The following is a 27,120-nucleotide window of genomic DNA, read 5'->3' as shown; positions in this document are numbered from 1 at the left end:
ATTACTGGCCTGTAATGACGCCATGCTGGAGGCAGGGTGCGGAGCTATCACTATTTAACGACGAGCAGCTGATTCACAATCAGCAGTCGATTACATCTCTTTAGAGCTGCCTGTTCAGACAGCCCAGCTCCTGTTACCGTCATGGGTAGACCACTCGTAGTAATTAAATTTTGTAACTAGTTCGCTTCGTTATTTTAATAATTTTGTTACCTCTAAGCTGGTTCACTACTCTATTTGCGGAGTATAAAGTCTGAAGATGATCAAAGTACAGCAGGTCGAAACCGGTCAACAGTTTAAATAAGGTATTTAGACGATGACGACTATCTTAGCAAAATTTTATCATGGTTCAAATGGCTCTGAGCACTATGGGACTTAACAGCTATGGTCATCAGTCCCCTAGAACTTAGAACTACTTAAACCTAACTAACCTAAGGACAGCACACAACACCCAGCCATCACGAGGCAGAGAAAATCCCTGACCCCGCCGGGAATCGAACCCGGGAACCCGGGCGTGGAAAGCGAGAACGCTACCGCACGACCACGAGATGCGGGCCAATTTTATCTTGTAGTCAGTCATATTTGCAATGTTGGCGTAATTATAATCGTGAAAATGTTAGAATGACATGTACCATTCTTGAGTGAGCCACAGTAAACAACAGGCTCATTAACGCAATCCTGTAACGCACAGTGTTATCAGCAGCGGATATTGCTGGAGTTCATTTGTGAAATCGGTCTGTCCAGACAACTTTAGCTTTGTGTGGCATGGAACAACAGAGAAACTCAACTCAGCGCAGTCCAGTCGTCTGCGAAATATACTAACGCCCAGATACAGGGAAGCAGTGAAGTGAGAAGTTCTTCCTAGTCCGAGACTTTCTGTGGGACATCAGACAGTGGATTTTTGGATGCAACGTTGATGACTAAAACATTAATTTCAGTCTGAAAAGTTCTGCCTTCTATGTAGCGTCAAAGAGCGTTTAATTTAGTTTGGCACTGTGGCACAGTGAAAAAAATATGAGCGTACGAAATTTAAGTCCAACTACTTGACTGGACTGAAGAGTTTCTAGCAAAACCGATCACAGCACGTCATTTTCAATGAAGAGAAATCTCAGCACGTAAAAGCTTCTTCACGTGTACCCCAAGGGAAACATTCAGACAGATAGCCCTATGTTCTAAGGCACTGTCCTGGTGTTGTTGGCTATATGGATTACATGTTCGCCATACAGCCGCACGGGAAAACAGAACTACGCAGATTTCATGAGCACTTCATCAGATTGCAAAAAAAGCATACGGCTCACGCTAGAAACAGAAAATAATGGAGCGATTAATTATCTTGGTATATAAACCTACAGAATATAATAAGAGAGCAAGTCTACAGGGAACCCACACTCACTATCATATCTTCTTTCGATGTGGTACCACCATCCAGCACAAAGGAACGTTGTGCTATGTACGCTGGCAGCCAGAGCCCATGGGATTAGCTACCAGACAACCTCCAACATGAACGAGCATCAGACAACATTTCGTGCGAATGGGTACAGCAGCAAGAACATAGAAAGAGCTATGGGGTACAGTCAAGCAGACGAAGCAATGTATGAATCTTGTCTTCTATTGATCCTTTATCTTATGTGAGAGGAGTCAGCGACAACGTAGGTAAGTTTCTGCGCCGCGGAAGATTTAAACTAATGTTCCAGAGAGGATCTGTTGCGATCCACGAAGGATGCCGTAGATCATCCCCAGATTGCTGGCATATACGAGCTTCGAAGTGAATGCCATAGTCTACGATACGTCTACTAGCGGCAGCACAAAATAGTATTCTGTTAGCAATGATTGAAAGAGTTTATTTATCAAAGATTAACAGCACGTCTACTCCGAGTTGATTGAAACAAAACATAAAAAATTCACTTCTTGAAGTAGATCAATGATGCTTCTGGTGGCTGAGGGCTGGTTGGAATGTTACTTACTCTAAGTTCATTAAACACACACTTCATAAAGGTCCCGTAGAACACTCAGTGTTCATGTACAAACTGAATGAACGAAGTTTAAGTCCCTTAGGGACCAAAATTGTTTTAGTTCAGCATATAGATATTAAACGTTAAACATGAATGAATTTACAAATTCACAAGTCTGCGACAACGGCAGAGGCTCCATCTTCGTCAGCGACGATCATTTACAATCTCATCGCGAATTAGTACAACTCCGCCTCGTTAACTACACGAAAAGTTAAGAGTTCACACCAGACGCGCGGCTGCTCACCGCGGTACCACACAACGTGACATTTTCTAAGTCGTTTCACTTCCTAGCTACCTAAAGACCGACCGTCCGCTTTCGCAACTGCCCCAGCACTGTCCCTCTAGGCGCTTCAGTCCGGAACCGCGCGACTGCTACGGTCGCAGGTTCGAATCCTGCCTCGGGCATGGATGTGTATGATGTCCTTAGGTTAGTTAGGTTTAAGTAGTTCTAAGTTCTAGGGGACTGATGACCTCAGATGTGAAGTCCCATAGTGCTCAGAACCATTTCAACCATTTTCGGACCTCTACCCGTCCCCGGCCGCGTTTCCTGAGCGCCTAACATCTTCAAAAATGGTTCAAATGGCTCTGAGCACTATGGGACTTAACATCTGAGGTCATCAGTCCCATAGAACTTAGAACTACTTAAACCTAACTAACCTAAGGACATAACACACATCCATGCCCGAGGCACGATTCGAACCTGCGACCATAGCGGTCGCGCGGTTCCAGACTGAAGCGCCTAGAACCGCTCGGCCACCGTGGCCGGCACTGGCCTGGTCTTGTCTGGTCCTGCCATAGCGCTAGCCTAAATACCACTCGGCGCTGGGACAGAGCCGGGCCTATTTTCGAGCATGTGTCTTGCAAAAGAGAATAGGTCCGTGCAGACCGTGGCCTCTAGCGGCCCTTGGGTCGTCTCCAGGGGTATGATCTGAGACTGACCGTCTGCCTTCAGGAAAATTGTCCCCTGTGTGATATTCATATTCTAAGCACAGATGTGATGTTGGTTGCCAACACTAAAGGCGTTAAGCTAAGTACTGCAGTCTATGATAGTGAAACCAGGAAACCGATTGGCACTCGTATGTCAGAGTATGAGAAAATGTCGTGTATGACTGGAGCAACACAACAAATCAGCTATAGCTGAACAGCACCACGACTGTGACCAACTTGCTAATTTTTTGGAACCACATCCGCTTTCTCGGAAGCTGTGGAAGCAGCAGCGAAAAATAAGAGAGGCTATTGAAATAACTGAAAGCAGTGAAGAGGGCTACAAACTACCGAAGGCCTCGCTGCCAGCGATCCCAGTCAATCAGACCACGTCTGTCCGTCAGGCAGCAGGTCCACATTACCTGGGCTCAATACCATACACAGGCGGCCACAAAACATCTGCCATGTGGCATCAATTTCTCGCTGTATTAAACGCTGTCAGTGGGTAGAAGCTGCCGATTTATCATCGCCTATCAGTCTTATGCCAAAGCAGGATAGGGAATATGAACCATAATGTCACCCCTCCTTATCAATATTTATTCAGATTGTCCAAACGCATCCCAGAATGCGGCGACGGTAGACGTCTGTCAAGCGAAATATGACAGTATACAGAGAACATAAACACCATAATTCTGCCGTTAGTCGCCCACAAGAGCAGACTCCTTCAAAGTCGGTTGAAACACAGGCGTTTCATTTGGTTTAGTCTTTCATAATGACGGAACCTGATGTCCTAAATGACTGGAATCGTGCTGTGACCGATGTCCCTAAGTGTAGGTGACCGATGATGAACTGGTACGTCTTCAGGGTGAGTCGCCTATAACTTTAGATATCCCATGGTACTCATGCTACGACATATCAACGCTGTTAGGACGTACTGGTATGCTTCACACTACTAGATGGGTGTCCCAAATTCAGGTGCTCATGAATGAATTTTACAAATAAATCGAGTTTTGCGTATTTTCGATCTCGTCTTGCACATTGGTCAGAAATTTGTTGGTAAGTAGAGCAAACCAACTGTGTCGGTGAAAATAAGCGTTCCTGTTTAAGATTTTCAGAGTGGTGCTACCATCAACCGTTAAAGCTTAAACATATTGCTCGCAAACATAACTGTACACCAGGTTGTAGTAGGACCTAAGTTGATCACGTGACAAGGTAAAGCCAACCCACAGTTCAAAGCAGTGCGCTTCGTTACCTCAAGATAGACGCAAGGGAAACAGTTGCGAAAAATGCCTCTGCGAGGAGGTTCGACGACGCACTGATAACGTCATTAGATTTGTTGCTGAGGAGGAAAAAGGAACGGCAGCGTTAAACCGTTTTTAATTGTTAATTTTAACGTAAATCTGCCTATTTGATTACCTAAATATCACTGTCTGTCCTGCGCTAATACCCTGGAACACTGCTGTCTCAGGCGGCCGCGGTGGTCTCGCGGTTCTAGGCGCGCACTCCGGAACCGTGCGACTGCTACGGTCGCAGGTTCGAATCCTGCCTCGGGCATGGCTGTGTGTGATGTCCTTAGGTTAGTTAGGTTTAAGTAGTTCTAAGTTCTAGGGGACTGATGACCACAGCAGTTGAGTCCCATAGTGCTCAGAGCCATTTTGCTGTCTCACTGGTAGTGATGTGGATTGCCTGGTTGTTGTCAACGACCAACAATGGAAATGTTACCACCAATCTTGCTGCTGATTGAAATAAACGGTTGTAGCTTCGTCATAAGTTACATTGAGAAGTATCTATTTCTTTATTTCTTGATGGTGGTTAGTTTCGGACACCTGTACCCATTTTAAACAATCCCTGTCTTAAATATGACAAAGGTGATTCACATGTACAGAAACTGCCTCTGTGATAAAGAATTCGGTGTATGGCCGCCTTAACAAAAGCAAATTATACCACATAGGACGGACATCAGAATTCTCTAATTCTCCACATTATTCATCCAATTATCAAAATAAAGAAAAACGTATTCTCTGCACAAAATGCCACTCTTCTCATCTAACATTTCCGTTGCATCCATCTTTACTCTTCACCATCCACCAACAACAATTCACTTTCACTTGTCCCTTCCCTGTTAATGGAAATATGGTTGATTACATTTCTCGTATCAAACCAAAGCATATTCTCGTACATATACATTATATACAAACTGAAATAGAACACAACAACGTTTTTATAGAATACAATGAATCTTTTATATTTATGTTTAAGAAAATGAGGATATATGAATTACATTAAATCTTTGTTACATATAAACCTGCCATTAAAAAATACGCTGTGCGGTTTGTTGTTGCTGTTGTGGTGTTCAGTCCGAAGACTCGTTTGATGCAGCTGTCCATGGTAATCTATCCTGTGCGAGCTTCTTCATCTCCGAAAATCTACTGCAACCTACATCTTTCTGAATCTGCTGACTGTATTCATCTCTTGGTCTCCCTCAACGATTTTTACTCTCACACTTCCAATAAATACTAAATTGGTTGTCCCTTGGAGTCTCAGAATTTTCCCTATCAGCCGTTTCCTTCTTTTGATCAAGTTGTGCCACAAATTTCTTGTCTGCTCTGTTCTATTCAGTACTTCCTCATTAGTTATCTATTCTTCAGCGTTCTCTGTAACACCACTTTTCGAAAGCTTCTCTTTTCTTTTTATCTAAATTGTTTATCGTCTATGTTTCACTTCCATACATGATTACAATCCAGACAAGTATCTTCAGAAAAGAGTTCCTAACAAATCTATATTCCATGTTAGCAGATTTCTCTTCTTCGAAAATCCTTTTTTGTCACTGCCTGTCTACATTTTACATCCTCTCTGCTTCGGACATTATCAGTTATTTTGCTGCCTCAATAGCAAAACTCATCTACTATTTGAAGTATCTCGTTTCTTAATTTAGTTCCCTCAGCATCACCTGGTTTAGTTCGACTACATTTCGTTGTCCTTGATTTGCTTTTGTTGATGCCCATCCTATGTCCTCCTCTGAAAACATTTTCCGTTCCGTACAAGTGCTCTTCCAAGTCCTTTGCTGTCTCTGATCGAAGCTGTACAAACAGCTACATTACTCGTCCACCGGTAGCTATGAGACCATTACGCGAGTTAACTTATTCTTCGATGAAACAAACGGACGACAACACACGTGCTCAGTTAACGATGGACTGTTGCTCATCATCATCTTCCTGCAAGTACAGGTAGGGGAAAATAAAAGTGTCTCGGAGAAAAGAATTTCAGTGTAAAAAGAAACACAGCAGATGCAAGGAAATACAGTACTAACCTGACAATAGTAGATGTTGGGGGGCTTTTGGGCGTTGATCACCAATTTGCTGGAGACAAATCAAAGCTGGAATTCTGGATTTGCTTCAATCTCATCCGAAATATTTTGCTGCAGTTCTTGAAGAATATAAGGACTTCTGCGATACGTGTTAAACGTGAGGACTCCCCACACAACGTAAGCGCACACTGACATGTGAGGTGACCTGGGAGGCCAGCTAGGGCCGCGACCAGGCTGTCAGGCGTGAAGATTGTATAAATGTGCTCCAAGGAACCTTTAGAGAACATGGCGGGCGTACACTTGGTGTGTGCGGAACAGGGTGTGGTTGTAAGTATACATCCATGTCCAATAGTATCCACTCATCCGGGCTACATTTCTTGCCCCATCCTGTGTAATCAACAAACAATACTGTATCAGGATATGGACATTTTATACTAATAATTGTGGCGGTAAAGTTCCTGAATCTTAAATTTATAAGAACCTTTATTTGTCTTAAAGCACGGAACTTCTATATTGGCAATTAATGAATCGATTTTAGCTGTTAAGACCAGGTACTGCTAAAAATACAGCTTTCATGATTGAAATTCAAACATTTGAAATTAAAATTCAAAGCAATGCCAAAAGAAATCCGTTTCAAAGTATATACTTCTACTTTGAAATTATATGTATACCAGTAAATGCATCAACCAAATTTTCTGATGACTGATTACTTTTTACCTAGTATGTATGACACACACATTTCAAAATTGGTATTAAGTATATTATAGTAGCGCGCAATTACTGAGAATTTACAGCAAATAAGTTGTTAGTTTAGATGACAGTTCTCACCGTAGAAGTGAAAAATATTTGCACTCAAAAGCAAGTGCTTTGAAATAGCGTTTGCACAGAAGAAGCGGCGACTATTTGGACCGTATACCAGTTAATCTTTATAAGAAAACAGTACTACAGATGTTGTTGTTGTTGTGGTCTTCAGTCCTGAGACTGGTTTGATTCAGCTCTCCATGCTACTCTATCCTGTGCAAGCTTCTTCATCTCCCAGTACCTACTGCAACCTACATCCTTCTGAATCTGCCTAGTGTATTCATCTCTTGGTCTCCCCCTACGATTTTTACCCTCCACGCTGCCCTCCAATACTAAATTGGTGATCCCTTGATGCCTCAGAACATGTCCTACCAACCGACCGCTTCTTCTGGTCAAGTTGTGCCACAAACTCCTCTTCTCCCCAATCCTATTCAGTACCTCCTCATAAGTTATGTGATCTACCCATCTAATCTTCAGCATTCTTCTGTAGCACCACATTTCGAAAGCTTCTATTCTCTTCTTGTCCAAACTATTTACCGTCCATGTTTCACTTCCATACATGGCTACACTCCATACAAATACTTTCAGAAATGACTTCCTGACACTTAAATCTATACTCGATGTTAACAAATTTCTCTTCTTCAGAAACGCTTTCCTTGCCATTGCCAGTCTACATCTTATATCCTCTCTACTTCGACCATCATCAGTTATTTTGCTCCCCAAATAGCAAAACTCCTTTACTACTTTAAGTGTCTCATTTCCTAATCTAATACCCTCAACATCACCCGACTTAATTCGACTACAGTCCATTATCCTCGTTTTGCTTTTGTTGATGTTCATCTTATATCCTCCCTTCAAGACACCATCCATTCCGTTCAACTGCTCTTCCAAGTCCTTTGCTGTCTCTGACAGAATTACAATGTCATCGGCGAACCTCAAAGTTTTTATTTCTTCTCCATGGATTTTAATACCTACTCCGAATTTTTCATTTGTTTCCTTTACTGCTTGCTCAATATACAGATTGAATAACATCGGGGAGAGGCTACAACCCTGTCTTACTCCCTTCCCAACCACTGCTTCCCTTTCATGTCCCTCGATTCTTATAGCTGCCATCTGGTTTCTGTACAAATTGTAAATAGCCTTTCGCTCCCTGTATTTTACCCCTGCCACCTTTAGAATTTGAAAGAGAGTATTCCAGTCAACATTGTCAAAAGCTTTCTCTAAGTCCACAAATGCTAGAAACGTAGGTTTGCCTTTCCTTAATCTTTCTTCTAAGATAAGTCGTAAGGTCAGTATTGCCTCACGTGTTCCAGTCTTTCTACGGAATCCAAACTGATCTTCCCCGAGGTCGGCTTCTACTAGTTTTTCCATTCGTCTGTAAAGAATTCGTGTTAGTATTTTGCAGCTGTGGCTTATTAAACTGATTGTTCGGTAATTCTCACATCTGTCAACACCTGCTATCTTTGGGATTGGAATTATTATATTCTTCTTGAAGTCTGAGGGTATTTCGCCTGTTTCATACATCTTGCTCACCAGATGGTAGAGTTTTGTCAGGACTGGCTCTCCCAAGGCCGTCAGTAGTTCCAATGGAATGTTGTCTACTCCGGGGGCCTTGTTTCGACTCAGGTCTTCCAGTGCTCTGTCAAACTCTTCACGCAGTATCGTATCTCCCATTTCATCTGCATCTACATCCTCTTCCATTTCCATAATATTGTCCTCAAGTACATCGCCCTTGTATAGACCCTCTATATACTCCTTCCACCTTTCTGCTTTCCCTTCTTTGCTTAGAACTGGGTTTCCATCTGAGCTCTTGATGTTCATACAAGTGGTTCTCTTATCTCCAAAGGTCTCTTAAATTTTCCTGTAGGCAGTATCTATCTTACCCCTAGTGAGATAAGCCTCTACATCCTTACATTTGTCCTCTAGCCATCCCCGCTTAGCCATTTTGCACTTCCTGTCGATCTCATTTTTGAGACATTTGTATTCCTTTTTGCCTGCTTCATTTACTGCATTTTTATATTTTCTCCTTTCATCAATTAAATTCAATATTTCTTCTGTTACCCAAGGATTTCTACTAGCCCTCGTCTTTTTACCTACATGATCCTCTGCTGCCTTCACTACTTCATCCCTCAGAGCTACCCATTCTTCTTCTACTGTATTTCTTTCCCCCATTCCTGTCAATTGTTCCCTTATGCTCTCCCTGAAACTCTGTACAACCTCTGGTTCTTTCAGTTTATCCAGGTCCCATCCCCTTAAATTCCCACCTTTTTGCAGTTTCTTCAGTTTTAATCTACAGGTCATAACCAATAGATTGTGTTCAGCGTCCACATCTGCCCCTGGAAATGTCTTACAATTTAAAACCTGGTTCCTAAATCTCTGTCTTACCATTATATAATCTATCTGATACCTATTAGTATCTCCAGGGTTCTTCCATGTATACAACCTTCTATCATGATTCTTAAACCAAGTGTTAGCTATGACTAAGTTGTGCTCTGTGCAAAATTCTACCAGGCGGCTTCCTCTTTCATTTCTTAGCCCCAATCCATATTCACCTACTACGTTTCCTTCTCTCCCTTTTCCTACACTCGAATTCCAGTCACCCATGACTATTAAATTTTCGTCTCCCTTCACTATCTAAATAATTTCTTGTATTTCCTCATACATTTCTTCAATTTCTTCATCATCTGCAGAGCTAGTTGGCATATAAACTTGTACTAGTGTAGTAGGTGTGGGCTTCGTATCTATATTGGCCACAATAATGCGCTCACTATGCTGTTTGTAGTAGCTTACCCGCATTCCTATTTTCCTATTCATTATTAAACCTACTCCTGCATTACCCCTATTTGACTTTGTGTTTATAACCCTGTTGTCACCTGACCTGAAGTCTTGTTCCTCCTGCCACCGAACTTCACTAATTCCCACTATATCTAACTTTAACCTATCCATTTCCATTTTCAAATTTTCCAACCTACCTGCCCGATTAAGGGACCTGACATTCCACGCTCCGATCCGTAGAACGCCAGTTTTCTTTCTCCTGAGAACGACATCCTCTTGAGTAGTCCCCGCCCGGAGATCCGAATGGGGGACTATTTTACCTCCGGAATATTTTACCCAAGAGGACGCCATCATCATTTAATCATACAGTAAAGCTGCATGCCCTCGGGAAAAATTACGGCCGTAGTTTCCCCTTGCTTTCAGCCGTTCGCAGTACCAGCACAGCAAGGCCGTTTTGGTTGTTGTTACAAGGCCAGATCAGTCAATCATCCAGACTGTTGCCTTTGCAACTACTGAAAAGGCTGCTGCCCCTCTTCATTTACCACACGTTTGTCTGGCCTCTCAACAGATACCCCTCCGTTGTGGTTGTACCTACGGTACGGCTATCTGTATCGCTGAGGCCCGCAAGCCTCCCCACCAACGGCAAGGTCCGTGGTTCATGGGGGGGGGGGGGTATTACAGATATTCCTTTTAAAATCTCTTTTCTGTATACTTGTGAGCTTTGATTTCCCAAAGCGAGATCTGTGTAACACAATAGGTATCACATCAGGGTTACTGTCGACGTGGGCGGAATTACACGGTAGAGTATTAAAACCTCTAACATAGGGTGTGAAGTTATCTGAAAATTTCCATCACAAACTGCCCGATTAGAAGATGAACTGCCGGTTTCCAGTCCGGAGCTACACGTCGAGATACTAGGTAACATCCTGACATCCTGTTACGTTCCGTTGTAACTTCTCACTGCACACATTTCTCCCTCTTACTCACTCTTCTCTCTCTCTCTCTCTCTCTCGTTTTACAGTGTTTTCTAAATACAGCTATTCATTTCGTATGTTTTACTATTAATGTGATTTTTTCAACCAATACGCTTCTGATTCCATTGAAAATATGCACTATCTGATTGAAAGTGTCCGTAAACCACTATACAATGCAGAATTGACCACTAAACGTCACAAGACATGGACTCACCAGTATAGTAGGAGGTGGGGAGTACTGTGTGTGAGTAGGGAAGCGGTGTCAGCAGACTGGGTCGATCCGGAGAACACAGCGACTTCAAAGTAAGACTAGTCACTGGATGCCACCTGAGTATCAAGCCTTTTAGGGACATTTCATCGCTTGTGAAGCTGTCCAGTTGACTGTTTGCTAGGTGATTGTGAAGCGGAAAGGTGAAGATACGACCACAGGTGAAACAAGACCAGGCAGACCTCATGTACTTCAGGACAGGAAACGTCGAACTTTGTGGAAAATAAATCACTTGAACTGAGCAAAACTCCAATCATGAGTCTCAAAGTGCTACGACAATGCATAATAAGTTAAAAAGAAATCTGTACAACGGACGAACAGCTCCCCATAATCCACACATTTGTGGCCACTGCTAAGAGACGCTTGAGATGCTGTAAAGAGCGACGTAACTGGACACTGGATGAATCGAAATGAATTATTTGGACGGATCAGTCACACTATATCCTGTGGCAATCCGACAGAAAAATTTTGGTTTGGCGAATACCTGGAGAACGTTACCTGCGATCACACTTAGAACTAACAGTGAAGTGTAGAAGGTGGTGTTACGGTAACGGGTGTTTTTCGGTCTTAGGGCGTGGTCCCCTTATTGTGGTTAAGAGAAAGCTAAGTGCTCAGGGATATGAACGAATTGTACCACATTCTGTGTTGCGTACAGTAGGAAAACATCTCGGAGTTGATGACTGGGTGCTTGATAATGCACGCTATCATAAAGCAGCAATGGTGAAGGAATGGTTTGCCGACGGTAACAGTACTGAAATACACTGACCTTCCCAGAGCCCACCCTCAGCCCAACGGAACACCTTTGGAATGAGTTAGAACGTCGACTTAGTTCCAGGCGCCGGCGTTTGACGTTACTGTCATGTTTTACTTCGGCTCCTGTGGATAATGGGCTGCCAGTCCTCCACTACCATTCACATACCTCATTAAAAGCATTCCCAGTGAAGTACACCACGTATGAGTGTCTACTAAGGGGTGTCTAGATACTTTTGATCACATAGTGTGTTTCAGTTTCAGCTTTCCTCTGTGTCATTATTAGGTAAGACCTTTACTGTTCGCCTACACTCTCATCATTAACCATGACTACAATAATATCAAAACTGAAAGTTTGATTCCTGTAATTATGATGCTACACGGGACTGAAATTGTTTCTTTAGGTTAGGCGTTCGAAAAAAGCAAAGATACGAATACGAAACACAGAATACGGAGGATGCTGGGTATAAAGCTACTTGTAGACGTAAATATTAGGCCAAGATAAGAAGAACTGATGATATAGATCAAGTTTGCATTTTGGATTGTGAAGTTCCAGTTCTTCGTGTTAATAATTTCAGCGGTCAGGTGTATTGTTTGATTTCAGTACAGCGTTCACGATTCAACCTGTCATTGAAGGTCTCTTTTTGTCCGTGTTTTCTTTCAAAAAAATAATTACAGTAGTACGATTCCACCTAGGGCAACAAAAAACAGTGTTGAGAGCGGAATGTAAGATTAACACAAAACGACTGTAAGGAAGCAGTAACTTCATTTTATCCTAAAATTTCAGCAAATGTATTTAATATATACTGACGCATCGTGACTAATTGCACATGAGAAACTAGAGAAAAGCATCAACTGTGCTGGAAATAAGACATTCACATAAACAGAAATCTGTAATACTGAGGTATACTTCTTTTCTAATAATGTCGTAAATATAAAAGAATAATTTCAAATCTATATGAATTATCATGCAACATATTACATGTTATTTGACAGAAAAGAAATGAATCCACTGATTATCGTGAAATTTCACCGAAACATGTGTGTCAACGAAAAATTATTTTGTGATTTCTCAAGGCAGAACCACACTTCCGTAATTATTTGGAATTCAAGATGTGTGACAGGGTCAAACTACAAAATGTTGTAACGTTTCGGCCGTGATCTCACTCAGTCTTTCATGGAAACAAAACTACGCGATGAACCCAGACTATTATTTTTGCATTGTTTTAAGATTACCATTAAATTTACAATCTTGTCGTTTGTTAGAGTTTCCATGTATCAACCGGTGGAGTACATGTGTCACGTAAACAAAGCATCGGACTTCCCGTGTTGAACCATTCAGAGACCATTAGCTGAATTTAAGGTTTCTAAGTTACTTTCTTGCGGAGTTAATATGCTTGGCAGCTTTTCATCTAACTCCGCGAGGGAAATTTTCATTACAACTTGTTTCCCGGGACGGAACAGTATGCGGACAATAGCGAGGATTACGTGACCTCCGTGGGAGTCATGTATCTGCCCCTATTACAACGCCAGGTCGTAAACAGAAATTTGCTTCTTCTCCCTTCCTTCTCCGTTGTGCTCTTTATAGCAATTTCGTGGGCTCCCTGCTCACCTAACGTAGAGTTCAGCGGCCTTTCGCAATGTGGGGCGCCACCTAGTCTAGACAGCCGGGCAGAGTGGCGTGTAGGGGGTGGGTAGACGGAGTCGCCCCTTTACGACAAACGTTACTCGCGCGGGCAGCGAGCCGTTTTACAAGCCCACGTAGCCCCACCGTGCCACAGAAATTTTTCCCTTTATCTAGAAAGCATGAGTGTGGTGCTCTAAGTCCATTTCGACTTTTTTTACAAGTCATTGATAGGATGAGGCGACCGCCCATTATACGCGCGAAAACGAAACGACACACACACACTTGTACAGAACACGTGCACGCACTCGTACACACACAAAGATATATATGTTACAAAAAGCTAGTCATTTATGTTTCTTTCAGAACACTCCGCATTTACAGTCGTAAGTGAGCGGAAACTTACAGATCATAAAGAAAACAACCCTCAACTATCTCACTGTGAATTTTAAAATATTTTCTAACTACTGATAACAATTGTTCTGCAATGCTTCTGTACACAACAGACAACTTATCTCGTCCGGCCGCTGCAACTGCGAGATCAGCAACATGCTCAATATGATTCAAAAACAATACTGCAGTTCATGGCCGGCCATTGTGGCCGAGCGGTTCTAGGCGCTTCAGTCCGGAACCGCGCAGCTGCTACGGTCGCAGGTTCGAATCCTGCCTCGGGCGTGGATGTGTGTGATGTCCTTAGGTTAGTTAGGTTTAAGTAGTTCTAGGTCTAGGGGACTGATGACCTCAGATGTTAGGTCTCATAGTGCTCAGAGCCATTCGAACCATTTTGCAATTTATGCAGAGGGCAACGCATGGTCACAATAACTGCAACAACTACTGCCATATTTTACATATATGTGAATTCAATGATTAGGAGGGGTTTGGTCAACAAGCCTTAAGTGGTGTAAAACCAATGAAGACTTTAATATACTATACTCACAAAAAGATTATTTAGACAGTGACAAACTTTACACAGGCTTTAATTATTCCACAATGTCTATAATAGATGAACACGTCTCTGGCCCAACAAAGATACGAATATTAAGCTCAATGTATGCACCCACAAATCTGACAAAACCCCTCCAGTGCGCATGCAGGCAACTATTACGTGCAACAAAAAGGCAAATTACTAAAAATCCTAATAATAACCCCAGTCTCCTCCGGCGCTATTAGCACGATCACAGCAGGTTGCGATCTCCCATGTCAACATCTACATCATACTCCGCAAGCCACCTAATGGTGTGTGGCGGAGGGTACTTTCGGTACTACTATCTGATCCCTAAAACCCTCTTCCACTCGCGAACAGTGCGAGGGAAGAATGATTGTCGATAAGCCTCTTTGTTGGCTCTAATTTCTCAAATTTTCTCCTCGTAGTCAATAAGCGAGATGTATGAGGGGGGGGGGGGGGGAAGTAAATGCTGTCCGACTCCTCCTGAAAAGTGCGATCCTGAAATTTTAATAGTAAATCTCTCCGTAACGCACAACGCCTATTTTTAACGTCTGCCAGTGGAGTTTGTTAAACATGTTCGTAACGCTCTCTCGCCAGCTAAACGATCCCGCGAAGAAACGCGCCACTCTTCGTTAGATCTCCTCTATCTCCTCTTATCTGTCCTACCTGATAAGGATCCTAGATAGATGAACAAAAGAATCGGACGAACAAGCGCCTTATAAGCCCTCGACCCTTATCTTGGGTGAGTTACATTTATCAATTATCTTAATACCTGCCATCGAACGACGATAGAAAGGAGGGACACTGTTACGATCTTAACATCGGAAGACCGAATTCAATATTTCGGCCTTCTCTCTGTTATCTTCCGTTTCGGTGCCGGTGTGATTGCTGAGAGAATGAATAGATGATTTTGACCCACTTACTGATATTACATTCGACCCAAATCTGTTAGGGTTTTTAATCAGATCGGTTGACCACGTCTTACTTTCAAAATCATTGAACGCTTCTCTCATTTCTCTCCTTACTCTCATTTTCGCTTCGTCCAGCTTTTGTTTGTCAGCTAGGTTTTTACTTCTCTCGAATCTGAGATGAAGTACTCTTTGTTTAAGTAGCGCTTTTCTAACATGGCTATTAAACCACAGTGGATCTTTCCCATCCCTAAAAACCTTACTCCGAATATACTTGTCGAGGCAATATTGAACGATTCCTTTGAATTTTTTTTTCCATTTGTTCTCCACATCTTCGTCCTCATCACCGAATATTTGATGCTGACTGCTGAGATATCTGAAATTTGTATCCTGTCATCCTTGCTGAGCAGTTATATCTTCCGAACTTTCTTAACATTCCTTGTAGAATCCGTCGTCATAGATGCTGTCACAGCCTTTTGATCACTCATACCTTCCTCTATGTTAACTGATACGGTAATGTTGCGCGGCTTCTTTCCGTCACAGGCTGCTTCCGACCACTTCCGACTCCTCCTAACAACTATTCACTTGCTACTACTAGCGACAATGATATCTCAGACTCATAGGTTATGTATGCACGTCAGCAAAGTAGTATTAACCTCCAGTTTTCTCAATATCTTCAGGGTTAACGTTCCACTGTGTTGTGACACACCGCAGGTGCCGTTTATTCTAAATGCACTTGAGGCAAAGCGGATAATTACTTCCTGCACACTATCTTTCAGGCGTTCCAAGTTTATGATAAGGATTTCCGATGGCGCTCATGTCGGAGCACTGAAATATACACCCTCTATATACCAAGCTGATGCTCACACTATTGTGATACAACCCACCTTTTTTAAAAGAAGTGATTTTCGGAAGCTGTCTGCAAAATCATCTTTCCAGTTAACCATCAGCCACTTTCATGTAACGAGCCATTCTTAAGCGACCTTGTAACGTACTAACGCAACTTTTAGAAATGACATCATGTATCACCGTAAGCCCCCGTTACAAGTATTCTGTAACAAGCGAGCACTTTCGATCAAAGGTCTTTTCCAGCACTTGTACAAACGTTATGAATATAGAGAATGCAGGAGAAAGAATATATTTCAGAATTGTAGATATCCTTACAACTATACATATGGTTTGTGTTAACAGCGGGACCTATACACTTTTGTGACAAAAGTCATGGGAGTCCGCAGCTCGTGGTCGTGCGGTAGCGTTCTCGCTTCCCACGCTCGGGTTCCCGGGTTCGATTCCCGGCGGGGTCAGGGATTTTCTCTGCCTCGTGATGACTGGGTGTTGTGTGATGTCCTTAGGTTAGTTAGGTTTAAGTAGTTCTAAGTTCCAGGGGACTGATGACCATAGATGTTAAGTCCCATAGTGCTCAGAGCCATTTGAACCATTTGAAACCAAAAGCCATGGGATAGCGATATGCCATACAGGGATGGCGGTAGCATCGCATACATAAGACATAAATGGGTAGTAAATTGGCGGAGCTATTTGAACTCAGGTGATTCATGTGAAAAGGCTTCCGACGTGATTATGGCCGCACTACGGGAAATAACAGGCTTTCAACGCGAAAGATAGAGAAAGACGCATAGGATATTCCATTTCGAAAATAGCTAGGGAATTCAATATTCTGCGATCATGAATGTGCCAAGAATACAACATTTCTGGCATTACCTCTCATCGCGGACAACGCAGTAACCGACGGCTTTCACATAGTGACCGAAAGCAACGGTGTTTGCGTAGAGTTGTCAGTGATAACAGACAAGCAGTATTGCCTGAAATAACCGTAAAAATCGTGGTATCCGTTACGACAAAGCGGAGAAATCTGGCGTTAATGGGCTATGGCAGCAAACGACCAACATGAGGCCATTGCTAACACCACGACATCGTCTGCAGCACCTCTCCTGGGCTCGTGACATTATTCGTTGGACCGTAGAGGACTGTAAAAACGTGGCCTGGTCACATGAACCCCGATTTCAGTTGGTAATAGTTGACGGTAGTGTTCTAATTTGGCGGAAACTGCGTGAATTCATGGATCCATGTCATCAAAAAGGCACTGTCAAGCTGGTGGTGGGTCCATAATGATGTAGGCTGTATTTCCATGGGATGAACTGTGCTCTCTGGTCCAACTGAACTGATCATTGACTGCTAATGGTTATGTTGGGCTACTTGGAGACCATTTTGAGCCATTCGTAGACGTCATGTTCCCAAATCACCATAGAAAATATATAGATGACAATTATCTATGTCATCGGGCCACAACTGCTCGCGATTGGTATGAAGAACATTCTGGACAATTCGAGCAACTGATCTGGCCGCTCAGATCGTACGACGTGCAGCCCATAGAAAAGTTGTGGGGCGTAATCTAGAGGTCAGTTTGTGCATAAAATCAGGCACAGGCAACACTTTTGCAATTATGGTCGACCTCAGACGGAGCATGGCTCAGTACTTCTTAAGGGGACTTGTTGAGTCCATACCATGTTGTGTTTCTGCACTACGCCGGGAAAAAGGAGGTCCGACACGATATTTGCCCACGACTCTCGTCACCTCAGTTTATTTAAATACAGTGACGTCACGACAGGAGCACATTGTCAAGAAATCGACTGGAAACTAAAACAGGAAACACATGTTAGCAGCCAGAAGATGCATAGGAGAAAATGCACTGTACAATATTTAAACATTTTAAATTAGGACCTATTTGAATATGAAGTAATCCTGCTAATGTGCTACAGAATAAGTAAATGAGAACATAAGCAGACAGTAGACGTGATTTCCAACTTTGAGGAGACTGGAGCTTCTGACGTCATACCATGCACGAGCGATCCCATAAGCATGTAGACTTGCGCTTTGCGCAACGTCTCCTGTTCTATTTACGTGTTCTACTTTGACCATTCTGCCGCTGTTCACGGCTACTCCTCTACTTTTCATTCTCTTCATGCTCTGCACTGAAGTGTAGAGCGGGTAGTGCCTAAGATGGTTCAAATGGCTCCATGCACTATGGGACTTAGCATCTGAGGTCATCAGTCCCATAGACTTAGAACTACTTAAACCTAACTAACCTAAGGACATCACACACACCCATGCCCGATGCAGGATTCGAACCTGCGACCGTAGCAGATGCGTGGTTGCAGACTGAAGCGCCTACAACCGCTCGACCACAGCGGCCGGCTTGTGCCTAAGAAGAAATGAGCATTGTGTTTTAACCTCCCGTCGACGAAAAGGTGATTAGAGACAGATTTTAACCTTTGTTTGGGAAGAGTGGAAAAGTTAAAAGTCGCCATGACCTGTCTATCGAAGAGTCATAAGACCGGTGGTAATGTATGAGTCAGAAACATTGTCAATAACTGTAGCAGAAGAAGAACTCTTGAGAAAATGGTAGAGGAAAATATTAAGAAAGAGCTTCGGAGCCGTGTATGAGGCGGGGCAATGGAGGATAAGGAGAAACAAGGAATTGGAAGAACTGTATAGAAATCCTAAGTTGGTGAGGAAATTAAGTGTAAAAGATTGAGAGTGCTGGGCCATGTAGAGCGAATGTCGGAGGTTCGAGCTGTAAAAAAGGTTTACACAGGAAATCCAGGTGGAAAAAGGAGCAAAGGGAGGATGTGGAAAAGGATTTGACAAAGATTGGGGTCAGGAGATGGAGGAAACGAGCAGAAATCGTCAGGATTTGGTTGTGATCATCAGAGCGGCCAAGGCCCTACATAGGCTGTAGCGCCAAGGAGTAAGTAAGGAAGTAAGTATGACCTGTCAAAGGTATCATGACGGCTTTCGCCGTAAGAGAGTTATGAAAATTCCGTAATGTTGAATCTCGATGGTTGGACAGCGAGTTTGGGCCGCTGTCTTCCCGAATATGGGAGAGCGGTTCGAGTTCGATTCCCTGTAGAGACCAGACCTCTTCAGGGCTACCAGTGGGACCAAGGGAATCCTAATTCGCCTTACGTCCAAGTGCAATCTCTCGGTAACCCTCGTCGGTACCCAGGGATTTCTATATGTCCTCCATTTATATCCCAGGTTTATACGATATAGCCAACTACCGCACAAGCATAGTAACCAAAATTAATTTTATTCCCACCATATATAAAACAATAAGTAGAGTGTTTTGGACTATATGTAAACAAGGCACATATTAAAATCGAATTACTAGTTGATGTTTCAGTCCTTTGGTTTACATGTGACTAAATAGGTTCTTGAAAACTCAATATTACGTTTTGTTGTGCCCGTAATTCCGTAGGCTTTACCCTTGTGGCATACGGCCTGCTTTCATTCCGAAAGTAGCAGATGTGTTAATTAACACGACTTTTCATAAATCAGGCGTTAACAAATTTTTTCCAGGGATAAAATAATTTTAGTAATTTCCCCTCCTACATTTTTATTTTAGAGACATGCTCTCGGTAAACTCTGACAGAATTCTACAGCGAGTATCCAAGCGTAAAGAACGGCAATATGCACAGTGAAAAGGCGTTTGGTGTGGAACGCTGTGAAAGATGAAATTTAAATTGTAAACTCAGCAACGAATACAATTATTTAACAGGTGGCGTTTGTGAAACGAGGCAGCAAATGTGTCCTGAATATTCATGTAACTGTTAACTCTTGTTTATGGCTTTTGTACCAACAGTGTTCTCTAAAGATTGGTGTCACTAAACGTTATGTGAGGTTCTGGTGCTCGAAATAATGTACAACTCACGTATTTCTTATCAGCGGCAGTGATTGTAGAGTAGAGTAAAATTTTCCGAGAAGCTGGCAGTATGAGTCCTTTTATCAGTAGCACGCCGCTCCCCCCTCTGGTAGTTGGGGCGCAGAATTTCGTTGGTTAGTGCTTCTGGCTAGGGGTTAAGCAATCGTGGGGATTTAATCAACAATTGCTTTATTAAATAACAACTTACCTTACCAGAGCATATGCGTAAGTGAACATATAAAACCCCCGCACTCAACCTCTTAAGACAATTAAGATAACAAGTGACGTTAGAAACCAAAATACTTACTCCCCCACAATAATAATATTAATAACAATAATAAACATCGCATCATGTACAGTGTGGACATGAATAAAACCGATAAATTGCATGGACGGATTCCTGACTGGAAATAGATGAAAAGAGGTTCTATAAACATGCGTCCGGAAACGTACGGGTTTAGTGGAACGACAACAGACCGTCCCAGAACACAATACAAAGTAGCATTGCATCCATGTCACAACAGATGTTCAAAGTGGCCTAGATGGGGCTGCAGGTGATAGGGATAGAAGCGTTTCTCATGCAGGTCACACATTGTCGTACTTTGCCTTAAACTATGTCGGCAGCAGCTTGCTGGAACTTGTACTAGGTTTCGTCTCAATATATTGAAGGACCCGATTCTCTAAATCTGGTGTAGCCACAGTCCGCCGCCTCCCTGCACGTTCCTCTGTCTGAAAGGACCCATTATCACGCAAACTCCCAAAAAGGGCTCTAAATGCTGTGTGATGTGATTGGTGTCTGGGAGGTACCTGTTTTGGTATAAGTGTGCTGCTTCTCTACTGCTTTCATCTGCTTGGAGGAACACAAACACGATCTCGGCTTGAATACCGGACCATTCTGCTGCTTATAGCACACTGCGTCAATCACACAGCCTGAAACACACAAGAAACGCACGGCACGTGGTCAGAAGAACTTTCACGGTAACGATGCTTTTCCCGATACATGTTCATAGCACCTTTCTCCCTACATTTCTAGTCAGCAGTTTGTCGATGTTACTAATATTCATCCTGTACACACAAAACATTTTTTTCCTATTCTAGTGCCTTTGTCCTACGTCTGAGCGAGATTGGCGTGTTTATTAAAGGATTTCGCATGGTTAATTTAAGGGGTGGCAGCGTGCCCTCTTCCCCTGTCGCCGTCCCGTTACACCCTTGGACTGAAAATGTGTATCCCAACTGCCTGTGTGTAGTGTTATTCGTGGGCAAAAGTTTTCTAAATGTGCCTAAATCGCGTAACTGAGGCAGGAATTTGGTACCAGACCGGTATTCACCAAGAGGGATATGCGAAATCGCCAAAAGAGCACATCCACGTTGGTCAACATATCGGCCCTCTTCGTTAATCTGGTGGCCTTATTCCCTCCGGGATCGGCGCTGCACCGCGTCCCGGAAGCGGCGCTTTAACAAGCACGGATATTCGGGCAGGTCTATATATACATAAGAAAACAGTATTGCTTGTACCCACGAATAACTTTGCAAGAAGTCACCAAAATAAAACAGCAACACATAAGACATCACAGTCTATCGGAATACACAACCTACTACAAAATACACAAAGAAATTGCATAAACAAACCATGAGGTTACACTGTCTTATTACTAAAACACCTTTCCTTCATAACAGCCTCTCCATGTTTTCAAATTCGAGAATGTAACCATACACTCAGATTTCGTCATGGCGTAGCCGTGCAAATCCATTTCACTACAATTATGACACAATAAAAACTCACCAAGGCCTCGCCATGATTTTTCACTTGAAATAAAACAATATCTGCTTCAGTTTCATTGGTACAGGCGCGTAACCACTATAGAATACTTGGCCACTGCGATCAGTGACAGCTACCAATTCTCATTAACTATAATTATGACATATTCAAAAGTACAAGTAACTCATAGGATTTGATCTGTATCCCTTAGCGGAATCTCTCCTCCGTCCTTCTTCTTCCGTACTTGTCTGTTAAGCCGTCGACACACGGACGGTGCATTCGAAAGTTCAGCGATGAGCTTGCTGTATTTCGATATCATTAGAGTGGAAAAATCACGTTGGGGAGCCTTTCCGAACGTGCAGGGCAGTATCTAGCATGTCAGATATTCTGAACGTCTGTATGAACGTGGACCAATGAGGTGGAAAAACGCCACTTACGTCACATTAACACCATGTCTCTTCACTGGAGAGTCACGAGACATCATATTAGTTTTCTGGTTCAAATGGCTCTGAGCACTATGGGACTTAACAGCTATGGTCATCAGTCCCCTAGAACTTAGAACTACCTAAACCTAACTAACCTAAGGACAGCACACAACACCCAGCCATCACGAGGCAGAGAAAATCCCTGACCCCACCGGGAATCGAACCCGGGAACACGGGCGTGGGAAGCGAGAACGCTACCGCACGACCACGAGATGCGGGCAGTTTTCTGTTAAAGACAACATTTATATATGATGTTTCTAAGCACCAGCAAATTCAGATCTCTCGAATACACATTGTTAATTGTATATGTTGTAATAAAATTACTGCAAATGGTGCTTAAAGAACTATTGCGACTTGCTTATTATGATACTACACCGTTTCAAAGCAACAGCACATCGAGGATCCATAAAAAATGCACTGTTCTTGGTACAATTTGTTATTAAAACATTATATATATATATATATATATATATATATATATATATATATATATATATATATATGATTTAAGATTCAGCAGGTGAAAAGGTGCAAAGTACAGTCGTAAACCATCCGTTGTCGGTGGAGCGTAATGAGTTTGGTTGCAGAATTGAAAGACAGCATGTGATGTGTCGCTGGTTCGCTTCATTTCCTTAAGACTCCAATATGTACCCCTTATGATGTTTTGCCTTAAAACCCTACGTAAAAAAGAGAAATGTAATTTGAATTCTGCAAAACTCATCCAAGAAATAAATGACAATTTCTTGCAGATTTTCGTACTACAGATTGGAATGGGAATGTTTTGTAAAATATAAAATTATTTTTAAAATCAGTTTTCTGTTATGTTATTATGGGAAACTGTTAAATACTAAATAAATATAGTATAAAAATAAAAAATTCAAAACTTTTTTAATAACCTTTGAGTTTTCTGGTAGGTGCTGGTACTCACCCATTAGTTTAATAAAAGGATATTCTATAGTATTCGATGATATGTAAATACACTCCTGGAAATTGAAATAAGAACACCGTGAATTCATTGTCCCAGGAAGGGGAAACTTTATTGACACATTCCTGGGGTCAGATACATCACATGATCACACTGACAGAACCACAGGCACATAGACACAGGCAACAGAGCATGCACAATGTCGGCACTAGTACAGTGTATATCCACCTTTCGCAGCAATGCAGGCTGCTATTCTCCCATGGAGACGATCGTAGAGATGCTGGATGTAGTGCTGTGGAACGGCTTGCCATGCCATTTCCACCTGGCGCCTCAGTTGGACCAGCGTTCGTGCTGGACGTGCAGACCGCGTGAGACGACGCTTCATCCAGTCCCAAACATGCTCAATGGGGGACAGATCCGGAGATCTTGCTGGCCAGGGTAGTTGACTTACACCTTCTAGAGCACGTTGGGTGGCACGGGATACATGCGGACGTGCATTGTCCTGTTGGAACAGCAAGTTCCCTTGCCGGTCTAGGAATGGTAGAACGATGGGTTCGATGACGGTTTGGATGTACCGTGCACTATTCAGTGTCCCCTCGACGATCACCAGTGGTGTACGGCCAGTGTAGGAGATCGCTCCCCACACCATGATGCCGGGTGTTGGCCCTGTGTGCCTCGGTCGTATGCAGTCCTGATTGTGGCGCTCACCTGCACGGCGCCAAACACGCATACGACCATCATTGGCACCAAGGCAGAAGCGACTCTCATCGCTGAAGACGACACGTCTCCATTCGTCCCTCCATTCACGCCTGTCGCGACACCACTGGAGGCGGGCTGCACGATGTTGGGGCGTGAGCGGAAGACGGCCTAACGGTGTGCGGGACCGTAGCCCAGCTTCATGGAGACGGTTGCGAATGGTCCTCGCCGATACCCCAGGAGCAACAGTGTCCCTAATTTGCTGGGAAGTGGCGGTGCGGTCCCCTACGGCACTGCGTAGGATCCTACGGTCTTGGCGTGCATCCGTGCGTCGCTGCGGTCCGGTCCCAGGTCGACGGGCACGTGCACCTTCCGCCAACCACTGGCGACAACATCGATGTACTGTGGAGACCTCACGCGCCACGTGTTGAGCAATTCGGCGGTACGTCCACCCGGCCTCCCGCATGCCCACTATACGCCCTCGCTCAAAGTCCGTCAACTGCACATACGGTTCACGTCCACGCTGTCGCGGCATGCTACCAGTGTTAAAGACTGCGATGGAGCTCCGTATGCCACGGCAAACTGGCTGACACTGACGGCGGCGGTGCACAAATGCTGCGCAGCTAGCGCCATTCGACGGCCAACACCGCGGTTCCTGGTGTGTCCGCTGTGCCGTGCGTGTGATCATTGCTTGTACAGCCCTCTCGCAGTGTCCGGAGCAAGTATGGTGGGTCTGACACACCGGTGTCAATGTGTTCTTTTTTCCATTTCCAGGAGTGTATAAATACTCTCTTTCTGAGGAGTAAGTTTGCTCGATCGACTTAATCCATGAGACCGCTCGCATTACTTGCAGTTATATGTTTAGCAAATTTTTGTTTCATGTTTTGTGTTTCACATGTTATAAAGATTCTGCTACTGAATGGGAATAGTTAGCAAGTGAGAATTGAAATCTCTGGGCTAGCAGGACAGAGCGGATGAGGTAATATTTGCGGAAGAGGGCCAAACTATGTTAGTGTCAGTTGCACTCAACATATAAACTTTATTTGTTAAAACACACAATCACACAAGCAAGAATCAAAAACTCTCAAGGTTTTAACGAAAGACCTCCTTTGATTTAATTTAGATCGGCTGAAGGCCACATCGAAAATCCAAGGCACAAGGCATAAGCAAGGAATCGAGGCACAGGAGTTCTTCTGGAGGTTTCACTTCTTTAGAAAAAAAATTCTTTATTTTCAATATAAAGGCTAAAATCCTTAGCTTAAATTTTTCCCATACAACTCGGCTGAAAGCGACATATTAATCAAGAACAGTGTTGGCTTAAGGCCGAGACAAAGATTTTCAATGTTTAATATAAATAGGCTGAAAACTCGGCTGAAAGCCGCGTATCAACAAACAATTTAACGGTTTAAGGCCTAGGAACAAGAGCTTTCAATTTGAAAAGGGTGAAGGCCTTATCTTAAAATATTTCGTGTAAGACTCGGCTGAAGGCCTCATACTAAAGAATAACAATTTTATGACGTAAGGGCAAGACAAGTATTTTAAATTTTTAATTTAAGAGTGATTGAAACTCGGCTGAAGGCCACACACCATGCAGAGCACATTTTTACGGCTGAAGGCCTGAAGGGAAGAGCTTCTAAATTTCAACTAAAATAGGCTAAAAGCTTTATCCTAAAATGCTTCACATACGAAACCCAAACAATCTCACAGCTTAAAGCCCAGGCAAAGAAATTTCCAATTTATAATTTAAGCTGGAAAACTCGGCTGAAAGCCACATACGAAACAAGAAACACTTTTTTTCTTTTTTACGGCTCAAGGCCTAAGAAGAAAAACCTTGCAATTTTAATAAGCTAAAACCCGGCTGAAGGCCACACTTAGTACTTAAGACTAAATATGAAATGACTATGTAAAACACAAGGGGGGGGGGGGGCGCTCAGAAAGTTCCAAGGGTCGGCCTGGGAAGTAGCACTAACGCATATTTAGGTGAGACAGGCAGCCAGACCGACAACCTCTTAATCGGAAAGCAACCCAACCGAAAGCCAGCCGACGAACCAACCAACAATATCAGTTCTGCTTCACCCGACCAGCAAACGACAACAAAATGTCAATAGTACAACATTCTGGATACTGTTACCCAATCCAGCCTGCCCGCATCTCGTGGTCGTGCGGTAGCGTTCTCGCTTCCCACGCCCGGGTTCCCGGGTTCGATTCCCGGCGGGGTCAGGAATTTTCTCTGCCTCGTGATGGCTGGGTGTTGTGTGATGTCCTTAGGTTAGTTAGGTTTAAGTAGTTCTAAGTTCTAGGGGACTGATGACCATAGCTGTTAAGTCCCATAGTGCTCAGAGCCATTTGAACCCAATCCAGCCAAGTCAGAATAAACGCCCAAAACTACCAACAACACCTCAGCTGTCGAACTACACGCCATGCTGGACAGCATCAACACGACGAATTGAGTTGTTTGGGGGAAGAGATCAAACAGCGAGATCATCAGTCTCGTAGGATTATGGAAGGACGGGGTTGGAAGTCGGCAGTGCCCTTTCAAAGGAACCATCCCGGCAGTTGCCTGGAGCGATTTAGGGAAATCACGGAAAAGCTAAATCAGGATGGCCGGACGCGGGATTGAACCGTCGTCCTCCAGAATGCGAGTCCAGTGTGCTAACCACTGCGCCACCTCGCCCGGTCAAGACGACGAGGAAAATACACTGCCGAAAACTACGTCAACGACTAGGACAGGTAACCTGAACGTCAACGGCCACAAGGCAGAAGATACCGCTGGTACACTCCATTAATAAAGGAATGAATTAAACTAAGTTAAACACCACACAGGAAGACGGCTGCAATTCTAGCCGACTTCAATGCACACACGTTGTTGCTCGCAGGAATCTCCCAGAAAGCGACAACCAGGATCAAACGAAGAGATGTGATAGTAGCTGAGGCTTGATAGTAGGTTAAGTGAGCACTCAACTTTATTGTCCAGGATCGGTGGGTGACGAACTCCGTAACCCTCGCAAGAAGCGCCTCACAACTACAACCGCGCCATACATAGCACACCCGGAAAATATATCCACCACAACAAAGATCGTACAGCAGTACTACTATCGATACACGCTGCTGCTACCACTCACAGAGAGAATACCGCAACGTTATAGCGGCAACCGAAGAACGAAGCAGAAATAAGACACCACTGGACTGTAAACAATGATAAAAAAACAAGAGATGACGCGAGCCAGCCACGGCTCAAGAATGACCTGA

This window comes from Schistocerca nitens, chromosome 1 (assembly GCF_023898315.1).
Source record: "Schistocerca nitens isolate TAMUIC-IGC-003100 chromosome 1, iqSchNite1.1, whole genome shotgun sequence".
NCBI lineage: Eukaryota > Metazoa > Arthropoda > Insecta > Orthoptera > Acrididae > Schistocerca > Schistocerca nitens.
The sequence above is the reverse complement of the archived record's forward strand: the minus strand, read 5'-3'. Positions refer to the sequence as shown.